Source organism: Brienomyrus brachyistius, chromosome 2 (assembly GCF_023856365.1).
Source record: "Brienomyrus brachyistius isolate T26 chromosome 2, BBRACH_0.4, whole genome shotgun sequence".
In the NCBI taxonomy this organism is placed as follows: domain Eukaryota; kingdom Metazoa; phylum Chordata; class Actinopteri; order Osteoglossiformes; family Mormyridae; genus Brienomyrus; species Brienomyrus brachyistius.
In genome coordinates, this window is record NC_064534.1 from 32,657,436 (window position 1) to 32,680,557 (window position 23,122).

Genomic DNA, 23,122 nt, shown 5'->3' on the forward strand with positions numbered 1-23,122 from the left:
TTATTGTGAACATTTCTTATCTTAGTTCTTAGACATACGTCAGAAGCTTTTTTCTGGGTCCTTCACTGCAGCTCAGTCAAGTGCTGGAGACGTATTTCCTGACTGCTGGATCCTTTGTTGTTCCTGAATGTTACAAGGAGGCAAAAGCTGTCTGTATCCTCTATGTTTTTGCCATCAAGACTGAAGTTAGCTGCTGTTCCTGTGGTCATGACCTTCGTTTTCTTCACAACAGGTTTTACAACAGTTTTATTATACAGGAGTTGCTCGGCACGAGTGATTTATAATAGATGGAACAATAATTTCATTTTGTTTTGTGAGTCAGAAACATGAACTCCACTACAGAGACATAATCACATACTACACGCTCTGATTACACTGCTGTTTCGTCGTCTGAACCAAAACCAAATATTTCACTGGGGACTTAAGTTTATTTTTCAAACAAAGAAATGCAGTTTTGCGCTTTGCCACGTTCTGAACAGAAGTTGCAGAAAATGTACAGTAGTGATGCTTGAGTTAAGATTTTCTTTACAGCCTTCAGTAGGAATGTCAGAAAGCCATTTTGCAGAGATGTCAAGCCTCCATTCATGCCTCGAATCTGCATTTTTAAACAGAAATATTTGCATGCATATTTTGAAATGCTTTATTATCTATCGCCATCCTTCTGACTTCACTTAGTACTCTTCCTGTAGTATTTGCTTCCTGAAACATCCATCTTTTAGACAAATGAACACACATAGTTAGGAAGGACAGTTGTCCGAGTGGTGAGAGCGTAGACAACCACATTCGTTTTCAGGCCATTAGCTGAGTGTGGGAATCAGTTTGAACAAAGCATAATGCCTGAGTTTGTGTTTAGACTCGTGTTTTCATTTGGCCCAGATCTCCAAATTTCAGAGGAGTGCAGCCTTTGTGTGTGATTAAAGTTTGCATGAATGCGAGAGATGATCTGTTCATGCCCAATTCACAGTTCCATGGAAGAGGTGTGTTGGGCGCTATATGCTGGATGATCTGGGGTTCAAGAGAATAATTAGCTACTTAGCATTTATTGTTTTCTTTGAAAATGGTTTGTTTTGATGTGCTTAAATTTTGATATAGTACTTTCTGAGGTGCCCGAGTCAATTGGAAGCAAAGCCTACATGGGGGCTCTTCTACTCCCCTTGGCAAGACGATCTGTAGGTCACCCAGTTCAGTGGCATTGTGGGAAAACTAATTCGGAATATTCATAAATCTCCACACTATGTCCCAGGAGCGGAACCAGACTTTGTACAATGGGGTGGCCGGACTAGATCCAATGATTTCACTGGGGCGGAAATGGGGTAACATTTTGGGAACCGGGTAGGGGACTTGGGACATTTTGCTGACTGGGGAGGGAGGGGCTTGGTATATTTTGATGACCAAAGGAGGGGCCCCCCCATCATTTTACTGATCGCAAACATTATCCATTATTCATATCACAATCAAGTTGTAAATACGCCACTACAGAGTGGTCAATGGGTTGGGCAGCCCCAGTTTACAGAACTACGTGTTCCGCCCATGTTCTGTCCCGTCTCTTTCTAACCTTCTCCCACCTGATTACCTTCTGATGTCAGCACAATGGCGGGTGGCTGTGCCATGCGATGCACTATCCCCGTTATAGGGGTTATCCAGTCCACCCCGAGGCTCAGAGGTTCACCTGCTCCAGGATGACCCACCCGCCTCCATTACGTGATACTCCAGTAAAGGGAGATGAAGGCGTCCAGTCTGACTGTAGACCAATTAACAGTTGCGCAGTGTGTGCAATCCCACTTGTTTCACAAGTCAGTTGGCGCTTGGAGAATAAAGTTTGCACAAATTGTTCATTTCTTTGGACCTCAGCAGAACTACATCGGCCTGCTTGGTTAAAGTACTTCACTTTCGGTAGTCGCTTTGGCGAGCGAAGCACAGCACAACATAAATCTTATAATGATGTGTCTCTGTAGCTAGAGAGGTTATTTAAATGCAGATACACACCGTGATGTTACATTCGATAAGGGATTATGGGGATAATGGATGGATGGGGTGGTTGGAATTTCAGAAACAATTTTCACTTATACGCCACCCAGTCACTTTTCATTCATGTACGTTTCTTACTTTTCCCAAGACAAAACATTTCTAATCACACGGTGTCTTGCAGATAAATGCCTTGAGGCACAAAAATCGGACACATGTTAGAATAATGGATTTTCAAGGAGTTCTCTTAGAGCTTGAGTAAAGAGGTGGAATTTGAGCCATAAATGAATTTGGTTTTGTGTTTTGCCGGATTAAACAATGAGGTAGATATTTTACTTGTCAGATGCATCATAGGCACACATTCCACTGTGTTTTATAGGTGTAAAAAAATGAAAACAAAAATTACTGACTGATTGTACGGAACAGGCAATGATACAATGTTGTTTCTTGCTCTGTGGTCTCTATTCTAACCAACTGTCTCTTGCACAGGCTTGACATGCTTATGCTGGCCTGTGGGATATTTTTTCCTGTAGATCGGCTGGGCTGTGATAGCATCGACCTTAAAGATGACTTGGCTAATGTGTCCGTGAAACTGAACGAGCAACAGGAAGGACGAGCCGCATCCTGAGTCTGAATCAAATACAAAACATTGAATAAACGCCTCCTGCCAAATTCGCTCCGGTCAGCAGACATGAGAAATCATGTGGTCGACATCTGCATATGGGCAGAGGCAAGTATAGCGATTTGTACCCAAAGATATAATTAATAATCATACATTTTATAGTTGTTTATCCATCCATCCATCCATCCATCATCCATCCATCCATTATAAACGCTTATTCTGGTCAGGTCCACGGGGGCGGCTGGAAAACATACCAGGCAGCTCACAAATCATGAGGTTGGGGTGTTTGCTTGAGGGGATAATATATTTGTTTATGTTTATAAAAATCCCTGTACCCCTTTACTGAGTCAGCGTACGGAAGATGAATGGCTGAATTTACAATGATTTGGCATTATGACCCAAATGAGATGCGAAGATTTTATGCAATATGTTTTGGAGAATATGGCCATTTGTTTTGTTTAGAGTGCATTTATGTTTTACAAATAACAATGAAATTGGAAGCAGAATTTTATATAGCATCAATAATAGCACTGCAGACAGTGTGAGTAATTCCTCTCAGCCAGCAGCACTCATCCCACAGACTTGTTCCTACTAGCCCCCAAAAGCTGACTGTGTCATTAGGGCGCACTATTATTACCTCTTTGTGTAATGAAAAAGGTGTAGTAATGACAAGCATGAGATACTATGGTGCGGCTCGGTGGGTAGTGCTGCAGGCCCCCACCTCGGGGCGGAAGGTTCATGTGCCATCTCTTTGTGTATCTGTGTTTCTTAAGGAGTACTCAAGCGTCCTCCCACAGGGGTACACCAGTGACCTCCAACAGGGGTACGCCAGTGACCTCCCACAGGGGTACGTCAGTGACCTCCAACAGGGGCACGCCAGTGACCTCCAACAGGGGCACGCCAGTGACCTCCAACAGGGGCACGCCAGTGATCTCCAACAGGGGTACACCAGTGACCTCCCACAGGGGCACGCCAGTGATCTCCAACAGGGGTACGCCAGTGACCTCCCACAGGGGTAAGCCAGTGACCTCCAACAGGGGCACGCCAGTGACCTCCCACAGGGGTACGCCAGTGACCTCCCACAGGGGCACGCCAGTGACCTCCCACAGGGGCACGCCAGTGACCTCCAACAGGGGCACGCCAGTGACCTCCAACAGGGGCACGCCAGTGATCTCCAACAGGGGCACACCAGTGACCTCCCACAGGGGTACACCAGTGACCTCCCACAGGGGTACACCATTGACCTCCCACAGGGGCACGCCAGTGATCTCCAACAGGGGTATGCCAGTGACCTCCCACATGGGTAAGCCAGTGACCTCCCACAGGGGTATGCCAGTATCCTCTAACAGGGGTACGCCAGTGACCTCCAACAGGGGTACGCAAATGTCCTCCAACAGGGGTACACCAGTGTCCTCTCACTGGGGTACGTAAGTGTCCTCCAACAGGGGTACGCCAGTGACCTCCAACAGGGGTACGCAAATGTCCTCCAACAGGGGTACACCAGTGACCTCCAACAGGGGTACGCAAATGTCCTCCAACAGGGGTACACCAGTGTCCTCTCACTGGGGTACGTAAGTGTCCTCCAACAGGGGTGCACCAGTGACCTCCCACAGGGGTACACCAGTGACCTCCCACAGGGGTATGCCAGTATCCTCTAACAGGGGTACGCCAGTGACCTCCAACAGGGGTACGCAAATGTCCTCCAACAGGGGTGCACCAGTGACCTCCCACAGGGGTACACCAGTGTCCTTCCACAAGGGGTATGCCAGTGACCTCCCACAGCGGACGCCAGTGACCTCCAACAGAGGTACGCCAGTGACCTCCCACAGGGATACACCAGTGACCTCCAACAGGGGTACGCTAGTGACCTCAAAAAGGGGTACGCCAGTGATCTCCCACAGGGGTACGCCAGTGACCTCCAACAGGGGTACGCCAGTGTCCTCCCACAGGGGTAGGCCAGTAACCTCCCACAGGGGTATGCCAGTGTCCTCCGACAGGGGTACGCCAGTGACCTCCAACAGGGGTACACCAGTGACCTCCCACAGGGATATATATGTCAATGACCTCCCACAGGGGTACACCAGTGACCTCCCACAGGGGTACACCAGTGTCCTCCCACAGGGGTACACCAGTGACCTCCCACAGGGGTACGCCAGTGTCCTCCCACAGGGATATGCCAGGGACCTTCTGCACTCTAAAAAAAAGGACAGGTGAGCAACTCAGCGTCTTCAAGTTGCCCACAGAGTGTAACTGCATGTGTGTGCAATGTCATGCACTGGCACCCAATCCAGGAAGCACCTTGTCCTTCCTGTGATAGGCTACAGACTCACCATGACCCTGTATTTCATAAACTGTTATGAAAGATGGATGGATAAAATCTGACAATGATAAACTGTACATAGCTTGAAGAGTTATTTTTATTTGCAAAGGCCAGACTGGTTTGTTTGAATGATAGTTAAAATATTAATAACTTTTCCCCAAGGCTTTCTTATTGGCTAAAACTGTCATGTCCCTGCAGCCTGGGCTGGCAAGGCAGGAAACAACTTGATATCCTGCCAGCTGCCTGCATAGTTAGCATTGGGGCCAGCTTTGGAGTTTCTGACCTAGACTATTATCAGCGCTCATTAAAAGCAAAGGGACACGGTGTGAAAATTAAGACTCAAACGTCGTAGAAGAAAATCACAGTAAACAAAATATAAATAAGTCGAGCAGCTTCAAATAATGTTCCATTATCCAAACACGGCCGCTGGCAAATGAGTCTGCGCTGAATGCCATTAATATTCACCTCAGGGAGCCTTCCTTGTGAATCCAATGCCGTCCTTCAAGGCGTGTAATGCATACCTGTCCATGAGGTTTACAGTACAGTGCAACCTCCCGTAAGCGGGGACTGTCGGTCACACGGTGCGCCCACACCTCAGCTCGTTTCGAAATCCATCGATAGCGCCGCGGCCTGGATGGTGTGCTTAATTAAGCTCTCACAGATATTCAGGTCCCAGCCTGAACCCCAGTTTTGTTTGTTTCCTTAATTGTCCATCCCCCCCCCCCCCCTTGGCTCCCATGGGAAGGTATTTGTACGCAAAGCCAATCCCGCCTCCCTCCTTTCCCAGGCCTCCAGAATGCTCGCCCCCTCCTGCACCACAACACCTGAATGTTCAGGTGTCCTCCCAGGCAGAATGTGCACCACTGCATGACTCGCCGCACACTAATTGCCTCAAGTTCTTCCTTCCCAGTCTTTCCTGTTCAAGGGAAAGACTTAATGACTCCAGCATTTGCTGGTATGGCACTCAGTAGTTCTGCCAAATGTGCTGGACCATGCCTGACTGTTTTAATTGATTATCGCTGTCTCCTCTTATCATAATTATGTGGTTATGGTAAAGCATTTTGGTAAGACTTTGCTTAAGACCATGTTTTTAGTAATCTATAAACACATTCATAACAAATAATAATGCATTGACAAAGCATTATAAACATAGCTAGAAATATTTATCAAACAGTATAACACATTACAGCCATGTTTATTATGCATTATGAATGCTTTGTGAAGCTCTCCGCTATAATGTACTGTGGATACCTTTATGATGTATTATAATGGTCAGTATAAGCATTAAGGATGCTTTGTGCTGCATTATAAAGGTATCTATATTGTATTATATACGATAGCTTCATAAGGCAGGTACTGTATAATGCATTATACACAGGGCTATAATGTGTTGTGCCTTTTTATAAATATTTATAGCCATGTTTATTATGCATTATGAATGCATTATAATGCATTATGAATGTGTGTATAAATTACTAAAAATATGGCCTTAAGTAAAGTGTTACCAGCATTTTTAGTGCTGTTCAGCAGGAACTGTGACTCCCATAAAGACATTATATGCCAAAACAATAGTAATATAATCCATCCACCCATCCAATACAGCATATCCTGTACAGGGCTGCAAAGAGCCCAGAGACTATCCCAGCCCAGTACAGGGCACAAGGCAGGGCAGCAGCCCAGATGGCATGCTGGGATTGTAACATAATATTGTTAAGTGTGTTAATTGTGCAGCTTTCTATGTGGCGTTTTTTCTGATGCTTTATTGCAAATGTCAGCACCTCACCAAAGAGACACAAAAACAGTGCTGAGGTATCGCATCCAGTGCCAGGGTGCTCTAGGTATTTACGATTATGGGCATTTTCTGCAAGGCGGAGGCAGAGTTGCCTTTGCGGTGACTGAGTGGGAAGGGCGTCGCCTTCAGCACTGTAATTAGGCTTCTGTTTGCTATTTATTTCTTGTGATTTAGCTGCGAGTTCTAGGAACTGATTTCTTCCAGTGACCTTGCTTGTGTAGCAGGTCTGATGCTGTTTGTGATTGCACCAAATAATTTACCAAAAGTCCCAAATTTCCCACTTGGGATGAATGAATTATCATCTCTCTGTCATCTAAGCCAGTTTATCATGATGCTGCAATGAAAAAAAGAAGCTTCTATGGTTAAAAGAAAATCACAATGCATTAAAACTGGAAAAAGTGCAGTTTAAAATGGACAGGGATCCTAAAGTATTCAAATACAAAACATTCTTTTTCGATTGAGTGCTTTGGAGTAATTTATCAGTTCAGTATACTAAAAAAGATGCTCTTGTTTTGTTCATTTTTCTGAACATATTGGGAATCTGTCGACTGGCCCTACATAACTCATGCGTGTTGAAATTTATGGTTGTCCAGAGCCTCAGTCTGTTAAAATGCAGATGTGATGCAAATAGAAATGCCAGTGTATGTTTTGTACATAAGGTTTATATTTGCATGTGTTGGTTTCTCCCCTTGTTCCAATATATCTTAATAATCACGTAATTTTTCTTTGAATAAGTCATTTATTGTCAGACTTTTATTGCTGCCACAGAGGAATAAACATCAGTTGTAACAAATGACTGCAGGTGAATACGCCACTTTGTGGTTTAAGTCTTCGGAGTCTGTTTCATCAGGTTTTGTATTCTGTGTTCAGACACGTCCCTTGCTTGTGGTACGACTTTACTTCAGGATTTTCTTATGAAGTTTATGGCGTTCACACGTTACAGTTTAGCATGGTGCTTGGATTGATGATGAAATCTGTAGCCCTTTCATTGACATTGGTTGGTCTTCTTGAACTTCCTGCACCGACGCCGGGTGAAATGCAGTCTCCAGGGGAAAATAAGGCCATTAACTTAATGTCAAACAGCCAACAGCAACATGAACAAAACTTTGTGTAGCAGTGAAAGCAATGTCCACTGTAATTACCGTTAGAGGAAAATAATAATGAAAGTGATGCAAGACGATTGTGAAAAATTGGATCATTGAAAGCCAGTTTCTGAAAAGTACAACATTAATTTTGACCAAGCATGCTGTTAGACAGGTTTGGTACCACTCAAAGTCCAATTGGCTCTAATTACATGAAAATAGTTTCCCAAAGACTGACTGTTATCCCTTCAGAGATGTTCCACACATTTATTCTGTTCCTGCACCTCTTCACTGCTGATGTGAAGCTTGGAGACCAGGTGTGGAGACATGTACATCAAAGCAACATGTTTACACCTAAAATGACTCTTAGAGTAAAACAACTTTACATTACTTAGCTCATGAACCTTACTTAGTCCATTCCTCTGCCACTAACCTATTAGCTAACAGGTTTATAGTATGAGCGCGCAATCTAATCTGCATTTAATGAATCATATTGGTGTGCATTAAGAGAATTATTAGGGCGGAGAGACTTCCTTGGTGCTCAGGTAATCTTGAGAAAGAGCAGACCTCCCACAATGCAGTGGACCGTTTGTCCACTCATCATTAATGCTGCCCTGACCCCCCCCTCCATTATGTTAAAAAAAAAAAAATCAAGGGTCACCCTGTATGATTAGAAACTTTCAAGCTTTACTTTTTTTCTGCAGGAATTTTCAGAGTGACTGGTGACGATTGCTTCACGGTGACAATGCTATGCCAAGCTGTCCTGTTCCATCAACATGGTGCTGTATTCTGGCATGAATTCGCACTGCCACGTTTAAACACAAAGCAAGCAGGCATATCCAAACCGCATGAACTACCATGCTGTAAATAATTACTTCCGGTCTCCTAGTAACTGGTTACGCCGTTGGCTTCACAGGAAGACAAAAAAAATCAGTCAGCACAATCCACTCTCCCCTCGTCCTGCTCCCTTTGCTGAAAACTGTTTAGAGCATTTTATCATCGTATATATTTTCTCCCTTTTTTAGTTTTAATAGCTAAGCTGTTTTTTTTTTAACTTTAAATCTTGAACTGCTATATTACAAGAATAGATGTAGCCCGAGGCATGGAACATCCAAATTGGTGTCTTCTGCTGCGTTTCCACATCCTCATCATATCATCTTGTTGTCTCCTTGTTCTCCTCATATTATCTTTGAAACATTATGACTCGACTCGCCGTTATAACTAGTCGACTCCTGCAGACCACTGACCCTGATTACAATGCAGTCAAGAAGATAAACACATCGGTTGCTTAAACTTTTAATCTCAAACAGAGCCTTCAGATGTGTACAGGGCCCTGCATAGCGGGGTTGTTCAAATCACGGTCCTCAAGGGCTGAGCCCTGCTGATTTTCTAGTTTCCTTTACCTGTGAGCCAGGTGTAAAGCATCTGTGGCCAATCAGAATCAGTAATTATTAAACTAACTACCTGGGAGAACTGAAAACAAGGTGCCGATTCGGAACCAAGGTCCAGGTTTGAAGATCCCTGCTGTAGACGAGTAGATTTATTGAACTTAACACATGCTGCTCAGATAGCTTGAAGTATTGCTGGCAACTCATGGAAGCTGATTTTTCTATATGATTCGGGGAGCGAAAAAAGATGCTGCTTCAAGGCCGTGGAAGTTTTTAAGACTCATCGCACCGGCCATGGGGTCACGCTCTAGGCTGCTGGAGGGCTTGAACCTCTCGGCTTTGGAAATACTGCTGAATCCTCAAGCTGAGGTGCTCTGCCATAGCAAGGAATGCATACTCCGCCTTTCTCATCAGATACTCAACTGGGCAAGTGAATAGAAAAACAATTTTAAAAATGACAAATGTAGCAATAATTCCACTTCTCGTTAGTCCAGAGGAATTTTGTAATTTAGAAACTATTTTATGAAAATGGTTCGGTGCTGGTGCTTTAAAGATCCTGGATTGGGGGCATGAATGCTACCACTGTCCTTTGTTCATGGAGTTTGTATTCGCTCCCTGTGTTACCTGGCGGTCTTCTGGATACTCTAGGTTATTCCTGCAGTCCAGAGGTAGTCGGGGCAGTTAAACAAATTGGCTTCTCCATTGCCCTCATAGTGGACCGGAATCCCCTTTAGGGTCTCCTAGCCTGTGCTGCGTGGGACAGGCTCCAAGCGCCCTGGCCGAGATCATCACTTAGAAGATGGATGGATGGCCAGAATTCATTTTGATGCAGTTCAGGTACCAAGGATTTTACAGCTACTTCTTAATTTATTCTTTGTGGTGGTGAACATTCCTGTTCATTATCTTGGGAAGTCAAACATCAAATTGTACTTTCTGCCCGAGAGTAATTTTTTTAAAGGAAATTACCCAGCCCGTTCTGGAGTGTGCCGCGTCAGGGATTCTTAAATTACCCGCATTTATCTGCTTAGCCAAAGTTTTCAAAGGACGTACGCGTCTTAAAGTGAATACGGCTTAATGTGTGGCAGAGCAAATCCTATTAAATTATGGCTAAAGAGTACAGGTTTTGGTCCAGGTGAAATTAGCTATTGTGCAAAATGCAGTCGGCTGACGTGAAAGTAAGCAATTTAAAAACAAGCAGTAGCAGATTTTCTTGAAACTTGCGCAGAAAAAAATCATAATGAATGAAAATCAACATGTCAAAGGGATCCGTTACCTATGAAGGTTTTAGTGCTACAAAATAAAGGTGCAAATGGCTTACAAGATACTAACTATAATACTCTGATGCTTCTCCTTATTAGCAGTGGTATTCATCCCTGTCTCTATCTATCCATTTTCTAGCCGCTTATTATGGGGTAATAGTAATAGTAATATTGTTATTAGATGTTAAACTATGCAGTAATGAGTATTAATAACAGTTATTGCCATAGGGCTGAAAATCAATACAATAATTACAGTAGAAACCATGAACAGCATGTATAAAAGTATAAAGATGTTACTTTACTCTGCCTAGAATTGTGCTACAATGTAGGAACACGACCCAGGGTCTCTTTTAAATAGGCTCCTGTGGTCCGATACAGTGACCTTCACCACAGCGACCGCAGCTGGGACAATTTAATTCGGCCCATTAGCATGGAGAGAGAGACGCAGACGTGGTGAATCACCCCCACCCCCCCCCAGGTCACTTGGGGGAGCTCCGCAGCCTCCCCTGTGTTTCGGTGGTTCTGAATGGCGAGTTCACTGGGTCAGCGCGCTCGCGTGTCTATCGTGTTCCGCCTTCTGCCCGCCCAAAAAGCCCAGACAAAGACCGAGGGTTCCCTGCCAGCCCCTTTGTGATGGATGACGAGGGACACTGATTGACAAAGAGACCTGTCTCCCTTTGTCCCCAGAGCCGGAGCTGGTATGCGTCTTTGCACCACTGGGAACCAAGAAGCTACTGGCCTTTTAAGGGTGAGATGCAGGCATATGGCTGGATCTTCTCAGTATGAATGGGGGGCGGCGGACTTGGGCGGCTGACCCCAGCACCCCGGGACAGATGGGCCTCTCTGAACTCCGGGGGAGGGGATATCCCACGCAGACCAGCGTGTGTGTGCGGAGGGGAGGGGGGGGGGTGGCTGTCTGCCTCTTACAGCGCATGTAATTATGCGATGGCTGGCAGCCACAAAGCCACTAACTATCCATATGAGAATGCGGGAGATGCTGCTCAGGCCAGCTGTAATGCACGGGGCCATAAGACACGCAGAGAGAGAAGGGTCCCAGTAACCCAGGAGCCGTGATGAAGCCTCGGTGGTGTGCGAGAAAGGCTGTACAAGACTGTCCCATAAGAACACAAACATCACATCATCTCACACTTACCTTTTGGATGTTTCTATACGTAGGACTGGAATATTTGACAGCTGAAAACACCTTTTTCTTGCTATTGGTGGGTTTTTCCTAATAGGGCTCTGTTTGCTGTAGATATTGTGCCATTTTGAAAAGCCTGGAGAGGCCCATTGCATGTGCTATCTTAGCTGGAGGTGATTGGTGTGGGTTTACAGTGCGGGGAAGATCTTCTAGGGGAAATGAAGGGCTGTTCAACTTGGGAGAAGGAATAGCAGGCCTGGGTGGAAAAAGGTAAACACGGCTTGATTTATTGTGGCTTCAAAGCCTGGCGTCAAACTGTCCCCCCCCTCCCCCCCAAATGCTGTGGTAGGGGAAGTAACCTATCAAAGAGGCTGAACACACTGTCACTGATTGGGGGGGAGGGGAGGCGTCCCCACAGAACCCAGCAAATGTAATGTAAGGAGTACCTCACATACAGCACCTTCTATAAGGAACAGGAAACATGTTTATTTAAATGTAGAGTGCTTTAGTCCCGGGACTATTCACTCATTTTTATTGTATTTCTCCCATTTTCTTGCCAGTGTTCCTTTTGTCTACAGAGATTCCACAATTTGCATTTTCTCCTCAAAATATAACCGTCAAGTAAGCAAATACAAAAATACAGGTGACATTTGATGGCACGCCTATTGTACATAAGAGCAAGTGTAAATCAACAGACGTATTTTTGTCGTTTTCAAAGCTGTTTTGCATGGAAGCGCACGCACAGATACGAATAGAGACAAAACAAGCAAAATCTTCATTCAAATCAACTTCGCCTGAGATAATTCTTTAGCTTTGTGCTGTGATGAAAGACACGCCCCGTTTGGCGGCAGTAAATCAGCAAGCCCATCAGACTCCAGTAATGTAGATAATGTTTGTTTGGCTTTCGTAGCCAAAACATAAATTATTTTGGTATTTGGATGGTAGGGCTGGCTCGTAAGAAAAATACACAAATATTTAACTTTAACTACTGTTTAATAATAAGTCAAACAAGGTTTTAGGAGGTAGTCTGAATAACCAGCATGGAAATAAGATAAATAGTTAATTCACCAATGATTTGCTGAAAGGTAAAATTGGTGAGTTAACCTCAGAACATGATTGCTTATTAGGTGAATTATTGCAGCACATTGATAAGGTCATATATACGATAAAAGCTCTGTCTTACCATCTACACCAAGCCAGCAACAAGTTTGAGAAGAAATGTTTATACACACAGACATTGACCAAAATATCTGTTTCAGGGCAATGCCTGGTTTAGCTGTAGTTAAAGAAATGAACTGAAAAGGTCAAGGGGGCTCTGGCTTGGACCCAATGAATGTACTTGACCTGAACGTTTTCGCTAAACAATCTAATAAAGGTTTTATATATATGAATTGCTTCAGATATAAGTGTCTGCTGAGCTGATAAAAAAGAGCCAGAGAGAATAGAGAGAGAGAGAGATGCTACAATGTTATGTGGAGCTGAAGATAACCCTGCGGTCTCCTTTGTCCAAACTTCAGCAGGAGGCCCACAGAGCAGCAGCAAAGGAGCCAGAGAGCCGAGGTGTTGAACTACGAGATTTACGTCAGCGCGGGTCAGCACAGCATGAACCAGGCTGAACTTTGCTTGACACCAGAGCTGGGACAGCCTCTTCCCTCATGGTGATGAAATATCGGAGGTCAGAGGTCCTAGTTAATAATGCTTAAAAGCAGTTTGGGGGGGTGAGGAAAATCCACCTCAGAAATTTGATACTATATGCCAAATTCCTGCTGCAAAATATGAGGAAGCCTTGATACTGGTGCAGCGTGTGTGTGTGTGTGTGTGTAGGTATGTGTGTCTGCATACATACAAATGCACATTTGTGTGCTCCTTCTTCCCAGGGCTAAATAACGAGTTCTGAACTTCTGAAGATCATATTTTTTTCTGCTACGCCTTCCAGCAAGTGCAGATGAGCACCACACTTGATGGCACGTGTGATATGCGCTGGGTTGCCAGGCTATTGCAGAGATACATACCTTCGCAGAAGGTGGGTACTGTCTAGTGTTGATCTCAAGGTGAAATAATGGAGCCTGATGTCAGGGCAACCCTCTAACAGGAATCTGTGGGGTCTCCATCATGTAACCGCAGGAATATACAGTGCAGAGAGTGAATCTCTCTCAGAGTATAACTGATCTGTCTTCCCGTGTCTAGAAGGCATTGCAGTCTCTGGTTATAATGTTATCCTTGTACCTTCGATCAAAACAAAACAGTAAAAGGCATTTCAGGAACTGCCAGCAAAATCTACGTCAGTCTACCATCCAACAAAATCTGAAGCTGGTAATTCAGTGAGTGTTCTGTCATGTGCAGGCAGTGAGAACGCGGCACTGCACGTTAGGCTCAGAACGACGCTGAAATCCTGAATTGAGCAAAGCAATTTTTCGAGCCTTTTAAAGTAGAGATGATAATCTAAACAGTGTTTTGCTTGGCAGCCGGACCAGACACACTTCCACATCCTGTCTGCGGAAGCGCCAGAGGAAAACACTCTGTTGACAAACTGCGCGTGAGCCTGTCTGATACAAGCCAAACAATGTCCCTCATGTGACCAGAGCTGAGCTTTTGATTGATTGATTTTGAGAAATCAAACTGCAGTACAACGGTAATAATAATGACAATAACACTAATGGCAACAACAATAAAAACATAACAACAATATCAGTAATAATAATAATAATAATAATAATAATAATAAATTTTTAGTAGAAGGATCACTTTGAGCCCATTCATAATTACTTGCAGTAATAGCAGTTAAGGTCCCACGTGCTCCAGCTGGTTCCATAGTCAATATTATTAAAGGAGGACTTTTCAGAAAAAGAATGATCCTATTTTGCAGGCCTGCATTTTTAAAACGGACACACTGCATTTCTGGCAGGATGAAGATATTTTAGCATGGGATTACATGCCACGACTCACAACTACATCCTGCCCGAGATAATGTCACTTTGTATGTTCGAGCGGATGACAAACGCGACGCATTCATCTGCCATGACAGACATCTTCTTCCCAGCAGTGCAGAGATGCTTAATGCATTTCCCAAGCAATGTCATGAATGGAATAAACAGAACGACGTTCCGTACCTGTCAAACAGGCACTATGTCCTTTAAGGTATGGAAGGCTTGGCGCTCTCTAAAACAGAAGCCAGATTGTTTTCTATTATTCGATTTTTCCAATATATGATCTTTTTTGAGTTTCTTGAATAATGAGCAGCCATTAATTAGGCAGAGTATGATACTGTAATTTAAAGAGCTCATTTATGCTCTTGGGAGGCAGAACATAAAATGATTGGTTTAGAGAGAGAACCAATAAGATTGTGGAGGAGGTGGGTCCAAGCGACTAGAGGAGCTGGGACCAAAACATCTGATTGGTTGGTCCTGCCTCCTCTAGTCTGTATAAAGAGATGCCAGCTTCAGCAGATCCAGTTCTTCAAAAATCCCAAACCCCAGCCTCCAGTTAGCTACTGCCGGGTCCTTGATCTGTGACATTATTTAAATAAAGTCAGGGAAAGATCGGGAGGTTGTTAAGGCAGGGCCTCTCAGATATGCGGGGTACGCATGCCTCTCGACTCCCTTTCCTGTATCCATTTTGAAGTGGCCACAGGAGGAGACGGATCAGGCCGTAATTCAGGAAGCCCTTCCAAACACGCCAGGGGCTGTCAAAGCAGGACGTGCCCCACCAAAGCCTATGGGTTAGCAAGCATTCTGGGTATTTACAGCACTCATTCAGTCCCTGTGCATACAGGTCCATGCAAGCTCATTCACGGTGGGATACAGAGGCCTCATATGTGCTCCGAATAAACCACACTGATGCTTTGGCAGAGACTCAGCAATTCCATTCTCTCGACATCCAAGATTGTCGATGAGGCCGCCCTCATACGTTACTAACTAAGGGGCCTGCATGCAGGAGTAGCGGGGGTGTGACAGCCTGTGCTCTTCTGACCCCAACTCTGCTCTGGAATTTATGTGTGTACGCAGTTGTGTCTGGACTATGTGTCTGTGGACGGACGCATGTGTTTCAAGGTCAACTGTCATGCATGAAATTGAGACATGACACTCTGACAGCAGAACTTATCTACTGGTTTGCTGCTCGACATTGCATTTCCTCGCTCCGGGACCATATCGGGGTCACTGTACAGTGTCCACAATCGCAGCACCACCAGGGAGGAGCGGGGGGGGGGGGGGGGGGGGGGGGGGGCATGATGGGCATCTAGCAGATTTGTGCGTCGATGGTGCCCACTGCCCACAGACCCAACTGGAAGCTGCACTGCGTTCTCAGCTTCACTGCACTCATTTGCGGGCACATTTGTTCACTGGGTGTCTGTCATAAATAGAAGGAGGGAGAGGGGGAGGGAGGGAGAAGTGGAGGAAGTGTACTTTTTGCAGTTCTTTGATCTTTTTTCTTTATATATGCTGACTTCACCGAATACCCAAGCCATTAATTAGGCAGATTTCAATACCTCAGTAGTAAATAAACTCCCACTGCAGATTAGGAGGTAGGATACTGTCATAAAGCTCCACAAATCTGAGCCGGAACAGGCAGTATTATCAGTTTCTTTGGTCAGCTTATTTTTATGACACGTGAGGTGGTGATATCAGCTTGTTTCTACGCTACTTTTCCTTCAAAACCCAGTAATACCACACTGAATGGATTTAAGGAAGCCATTAACATTATGAATTTACCAATTTCAATGAGTGTTGGTGAATTCTATTTGTCTCAACATTCTGTATAATTAAATTGCAAATCTTTCTTCAATATATTGTTGGTAATATGAATCATAAATTGTAAATTAATGTCACAAAACATGGCTTTCATTTCCAGTTTTCCTTTAAGGTGAGGCCATTCTTTAAATGAGACATTGATTACTGGTACGTTTGTGAAAGCAAATTAAGAACTAAATAAATCAATTTCATTGCTGTACAATGATTTAGTCTCAATTATTCTGAATTATCATTCTTTCATTAATTTCTTTTATTTTGATTTAAAAAATTAGGACATATTTCCTCTGCTGAGATACTTTATAAAAACTTGCCCTTTACTGGGAAAACAATGAGCAAATGAAATTAAAAATGATAAATAATGGTGCTGGAATGATAGGAGCTGCAAGAAGAAAGATAATTCATAATAAATGTCAACAATGTGATAGCTGAAGTGCAATAATTAGATATTGTGTTGATGTACCACTATCACCAGACAAGACCATGGCACTGGGTCATTAATTGTACAATACTGCAGAGAAGGAAATATTTCCTATGTGCAAAATGCAGAATTCTGAGAATAATGTGAATTAAAAATGAAAGTCATCTAAAAAAATGTATAGTAACTTTTAGTAACTTATTAACTATATTTTGGTTGCCATATGAGAAGTCCAGAACTTATAACAGAGGCTTGTAATTATCATATTGCTTTAGAATAGACAAAGATAGGAATCATAATTCTGATCGGTTGTGAACATTACATTTTGATAATGTTCTTAGGAGGTAGAACAATTTCCTCCTATCTGTTCAGCGTATCACATTATACAGGAGAAAATCTAAAAGATTTCTCACCCCTTGTTGTAAAAAATAGAAAATTATTTATAGGAATTGATCTTACTTCCTGCCCAAAGTAGGCATGTGGAAATTTATAATGAGTTCCTACCGCCTACTCTGAGAGAAGAGGTCTTTCATGTGAGGAGAAACTCTGAGAGCCATCTGAGGTTCCTGCTGAATTGCTGGGCCAGACATTGTGTTCTAATGGGCTTCCCAATAAGGAACCACCCACATGTCTACCAGGGTCAGACTTCAGGGAGAACTTCACTTCACGTCACCTTCCTTTGGAAAATTCAGCCCCCTGGCTCTGTTTGCAAGACTGGGTGTAGCTCCCAAAAGGCTGATAAGGAGTTGCCCTCGAGTGAAAGTTTTCTCTAGGACCCATTAGATTATCAACTCTGAAATGTATGTGGTTTTCTTTTTGCTGTGACAGAAGAATGAGAAGAATGTGGACAAAAATAAATGATTCATCACTCAAACTGCTCTCCACGTATGAATGAAGGTGTCCATGCAATGGATTAACGTGTCTTTCACTAAAGAGCTAACCATGACTGCTGCTATTGTAGATGGAGTTCTTATGACAATGTAGAAAAATATTAGTGATTGACTGACATGTGGCTGAGGCGCAAAGCAATTCTGAAAATATTTACTTATCTGTGGCACAACTTGTGCCCTTCCTCCAATGTAACCGTAAATATTATTTCCTGTATCTGCTGTTGATGCTCTTATCTCTGCTGCCCTGTATATTGATAGTGTCTAGTCAACGCAACAGTAGATGGCCAGTACAGCAATCTAGTAACATGGATCTGAAGACTAAGCATATGCACAAAACGCTGAGATGAGCTCAATCTATCAAAAGCTTAAGAGAAATGCTGGTTTGTTCTTGGGCATATTAAAGGTGCACAGTTTTTAGTGTATGATCGCAAACAATAAGTCATTTGTCAGCCTTTGCAGTTAACATTAGGATGCAGTTCATACAAAAAGTACTGGGTAAAACAGACTACAGTAAAATCAATACATACTTTTTGCAGACTAGGGTATAAGAGACCATTGTTTATACATTTAAATCATATTTTCATAGCTGTTGCAATATTTTTAAATAATACCTTGTTTTTTACAAACGTGATATGGTTAGTAGAGAAAAAAATTATCTAATATGTTCTACATGTTTAGTATGCTTAAAGCAGACATTTCTATGCTTTCAGTGGGATGAATTTTCGTGTTGCAGTGGATGTAATTTTTTCTTGATTACTCTCTGTGGATGTCTAGCCTCAAACAAATAAGGGGTCAGTGGAGCCCTCCGCCCTGTTCCGTCACATACCAGCCTCCAGTCGCCATGGCAGTGTGGCCGACCTCACCACATACCCCATGGGAGACAGGAAGTTTTATCTGCAATCTGGATTTTCGCCCTCTTCCTCTGTCCTTTTGTCTTGTTTGTCTACTCAGGAGACAGAGGACCCAGTGTCTGCGAAGTGCCACTTAATGGGGATTGTTTTTCATTAGCAATGGTGAGGCGGGGGCCTGTTTTAGGACCGTGCAGCTGGCACCATTTGAGGGGGCTGCGTCCTGCCAGCCTGCCACTCTCGCAGGCTTGGCCATCACCGAGCTATCATCCTCTGCGGAGGAGCAGAGCGCATGTACGGCATATGATGTGCACAGGGGGAATCGTCTGCAATGTCACAAACACATAAATACTGCTGCATGGGTCAACTTTATTTCATAACAGAATTCACATTGTCATGTTGAAAGATGAACTAATTTTGGCCTAGAACATTTGGTGCATTCAATGCACGATGACCTTCACAGATAAACCATGGCCACATGCTTTCAATATGTACTCTATGTTCTTGTGTTGTAATATTGCGTATTAAATTTTCTTAGATCCAATAATAAAAATGGTTATCCACTGCAAATCTGTGACATCTTGTCATTTTTCGTAAAATATCACGAAATACAGTTGAACTAGCAAAGGATGCCTGTGTCTGGCACTCTGATGAAGTTGCAGAAATGCCTGGATGTCAGTCAACAAAATTCAGATTTAAACGACACTCCTGCAGGAAGTAAGACGCTCAGGAAGGTTGTCTCGTCAAGCGATGGCAACTAACTTGCCAAGTTACAAAGGTGCTTATACTATTTTACAGGGCATATTTGAATTTAGCAGACGGCACCATAATGTCATATTTCGGTAAAGGAACAGAGATATTCAGGCATGCAATGGTTAAATATGAAACTTAATTCGAAGACATTTAACAATTTTCAGGAACTCTTAGAAAACTTGCCCTCAAAAAAGTACATTTCGTCAGTAGTATGAATTAATTGAGTTGTGCTAGTTAAGCCAGACACCAATAGGGTTACATTCCTCCAGCACCAACTGAGTAAACATACTTTAGATGTTTGTTGTCACCGTACTGACACTGATGATGCAGTGGAAGGGCAAGGACCAGGTTTGCAATCCTGTCTCAATGGAGTGGCAGCAACGGCTGGGAAGGTCCCTACAAGACTCCACTTTTACCTCTTTAGAGTAGGATTAAGAATTAAATGTAGGCTATGTGTCCTTTGAGCACTGAGAGAGACTGTCGAGGGTTGCTGTTCACAAAAATCTTAAGCTTATGTGACATGAGCTTTGTATATGTCTGTTAAACAGTTTAAACTCTTGCTATACCACTATATCACTATCAGTTTTATTGTTACATTATTTGATTGACTGTGTTGATGTGGCAAGTAAGATTTCGGGTTTAATTTACAAGTGTGTTAGCCTTTGTTTTTTTTTAATAAATCAAGAGTTTCTTCAGGAGTTTCTCCGCTTTACCCACAAGTTTATGACGCGCAGATTTAGTGGTGTAGCGGGTGGTGTCTTCACCTCAGTGTTGAAAGAGAGCTAATTTGGGCTGCCTGTCTTTAGTCTGATGGCGTTCCTCTAAGGATCCATAATATAAGCCTCTATCCATAGCATGAAGTTCATGTTGGCCAGCTGAGTTATTGCCTCTCTTGCCAACAAAACAGTTTTGGTGCTGGGTACTGAGCAGGCTGGTTGAAGCACATAGTATCACATGATTCTTATGTGAAGGACATTTAGGTTTACCAAGCCAAAAACAGAAGAGTCAGCCATTTGAAGTAAAAAGAGGCGACTATTCATAATTTATGGGGAAAAAAAACCAAGGTTAGGGTGCAGATCTTTTTAATATATTCATATAGACTCTTTAAAATACATACTTTTTGAAAATTGTGGAAAAAAAACATCTGAAGAAAAGAGCCATGTTTACCTTTCCTCTTTGCTACATTCGAAATGGCACTTTGTGAATAAAGTACGGGTGTTTTGTGCTAGAGAGGCTGCCACTCACCCATTTACAGAAGCATAGCGAAATCTGGATGTCAGTGCCTCTGTGGTTTTAATCATTAAAGCAATTCGCTTCTTCACTTTGTTCTCTGATGGGTTTTTCATAGCTTACCTTTCATGAATGATGGATTCTACTAGACATAACGGCAACGTTGTAAGATACGCATATTTGTGGAGCGCAAATTGCGACGGTAATGGGAGAACAGAGGGTATAATTTCTATAATTTTACATTTATTTCTTTTTATCACCACATGACAGAGAGATGCGTAACAGTCACCCAGAACCACCTGCCTTATTATGTTCCTTTTTAGTTAACTGTAGTAAATTTTTACTATGGGCAATAATATTATGAATGTTGAGTCCTATTCTAAATGCTACACATCTGCTTATATTGGGCTCATTCTGGAAACAGGCAAAAAACATACCTCTTAAAATCTGGCAAATTTCCTAGACAATAGATATTCAACAGAATTTATCCATGTCTAATTACAGGCAGTTAGCGTAGCCCCCAATTCTGACTATCTCCTACATAACTGTGAGACCTCAGAGGCTGGCCAGGAAGTGAAACCTCCTGTTTGAGATCGAGGGAAACTTGGATGAAGTCTACATGCCGTCTTCATGCAGTAAAGAGATACTTGGTTACTGCGAAGACGAGTTGGGGCTTTACAGGATGGGCCAACCCACACAGTGAGTCAGCAGTGTGGGGGCTGCGATGCCCCCCTGACCTGAACCCCCCAGGCATGTTCGTCAAGTCAGTCCACAGAGACTTTCAGGCTCTTATCTCCCCCCACAGAGTAGGATGGGGGTGAGAGTGGAGGCAGCTCAGCGTCACGCTCAGCCGAGGGGGACCTGAAGCTGGAGACAGTCTATCAGTTCCTCCTCCCACACGACTGATCTTAAAGCTTACAGTGCAACCCTGACCCCCCGGCCCCTGGCACCCTCCGGTCAGGACGTCACCTCTGAGGGGGTCGACCTGCTCGGCCTACCGGCCCGGATCTGACCCCAGCACGGCAGCTACATGCAAAGGTGTCGGAGACAGAAGAGAATTGAGCTGCCTGTTGACCTCAGGGGTCCTGTGCGTTGAACACTGACCACTCCCCTCCAACACAGCCGACACAAACGTAAAGGTCACCCCTCTGGATGCCTCCTCAGCCTTTTACAAAGCCGTTCTCTGTATCCAGTTTGCTGGTATTTGTATATAGTACCGTATTTCAAATATTGTACTGATATTCCAATTACAGTAACCAAGAGAAAGGAAACTTATATGTAAAAAAAATGTATTTGCGTTACATATCAGGAATTCTTGTGGCATTGTGGCTCGGTGGGTGGTGCTTCAGCAAGGGGGGTTTGTATGATCTCAGTTGGCACTATGGGGTCGTAACACCTGGGCATGTGGGATTGTTGGCATGGTATGCAGTTTGCATGATCTCCCTGTGTGGTTTTCTCCTACAGTAGAAAATCACATGGATTTGAATCTTTAAATTCCCATTTGTAGCCTCTGATGAACCCCTGCCCATTTCCTGTACTTCTCAGAAAAGGCCTTGGACTTAGAGGCGTAGGAAACTGGGCGGGGTGGCGGGAACATGTGCCCCCCCAATATTCAGTTTGACTTCATGCACCCCTGCCCAAAAAAGTAGGCTTTTACATTCAAATCATTCAGTTGTGTCCCCCTTAACTGGAGTTGCCGAATTGCCCATACGTGCGCATGTGTGAGTCTACGAATGGTGTGTGTGTGTTTGCCCTGTGATGGGTTGGCACCCTGTCCTGGGTTATTCGCTGCCTTGCGCCCATAGTCTCCAGGATAGGGTCAAGACCCCCAATGACCCTGAATAGTACGAGTGGTTTCAGAAAATGGATGGATGGAGTTGTGTATATATGTATATGCTTTTACCCAGAATTCACAAGGAGAATTTTTTGCTTTAAACCGAAACATCTCCAGTTATGTGTCATTGCATAGGCACACATACGGCTGTAGTGCAGCCCCTCGCTTCCCCCACCCACATGTTACTCCCCTTTGGGATTCCAGGTCCCACCTGCCACATAAGGGAAGTACTTCCCACATTGGCTGATTTGGCCGCGGAGAGCAGGAGGCCATTTCTGGCAACTGACTCAGTCCCACCTCTGCAGGGCCTGATGCATCGAGGCCTTTATATGCAAGCTGCTGCGTAGCCAAACCAGGCGACCCAGAAAGCCGCCAACCCGGCAATCAGAATCATGTGCACGGTCGTGGATGTAACTTTCTGGAGTTTTACAATGAAAAGGTTTGATCAGCTCAAGACCCAGCACTCACTCTCTGCCCAGGAAAAGATGGGCATGGAGCATTTTGTGGAGCCGGATGTGAGAGTCAAGCAATAAAGGGTCAAACTGTCTGTGGCAGTACGGCTCTAAGCAGATAACTTAATGCTGTCAGGTGTCAATACATGAACCTATTCGTCTTGTTATCAAATCTGCGATTCCTGTGTCATGGGGGGGCAGAAGAGAGAGAACTCCTTGAGAAATCAGAATGCAGAATTAATCGGAGTCAGCTTGCTTTTACATTATTTTGGATGTTTGTGGGAGGACCCATACCGCATGCATAAGAGTTACTTAGAGTCGGGGGGTTTCCAGAGGCTGTGAGGGCAGGATTTATCCATGTGTCAAGGCTTATAAGCGGGCAG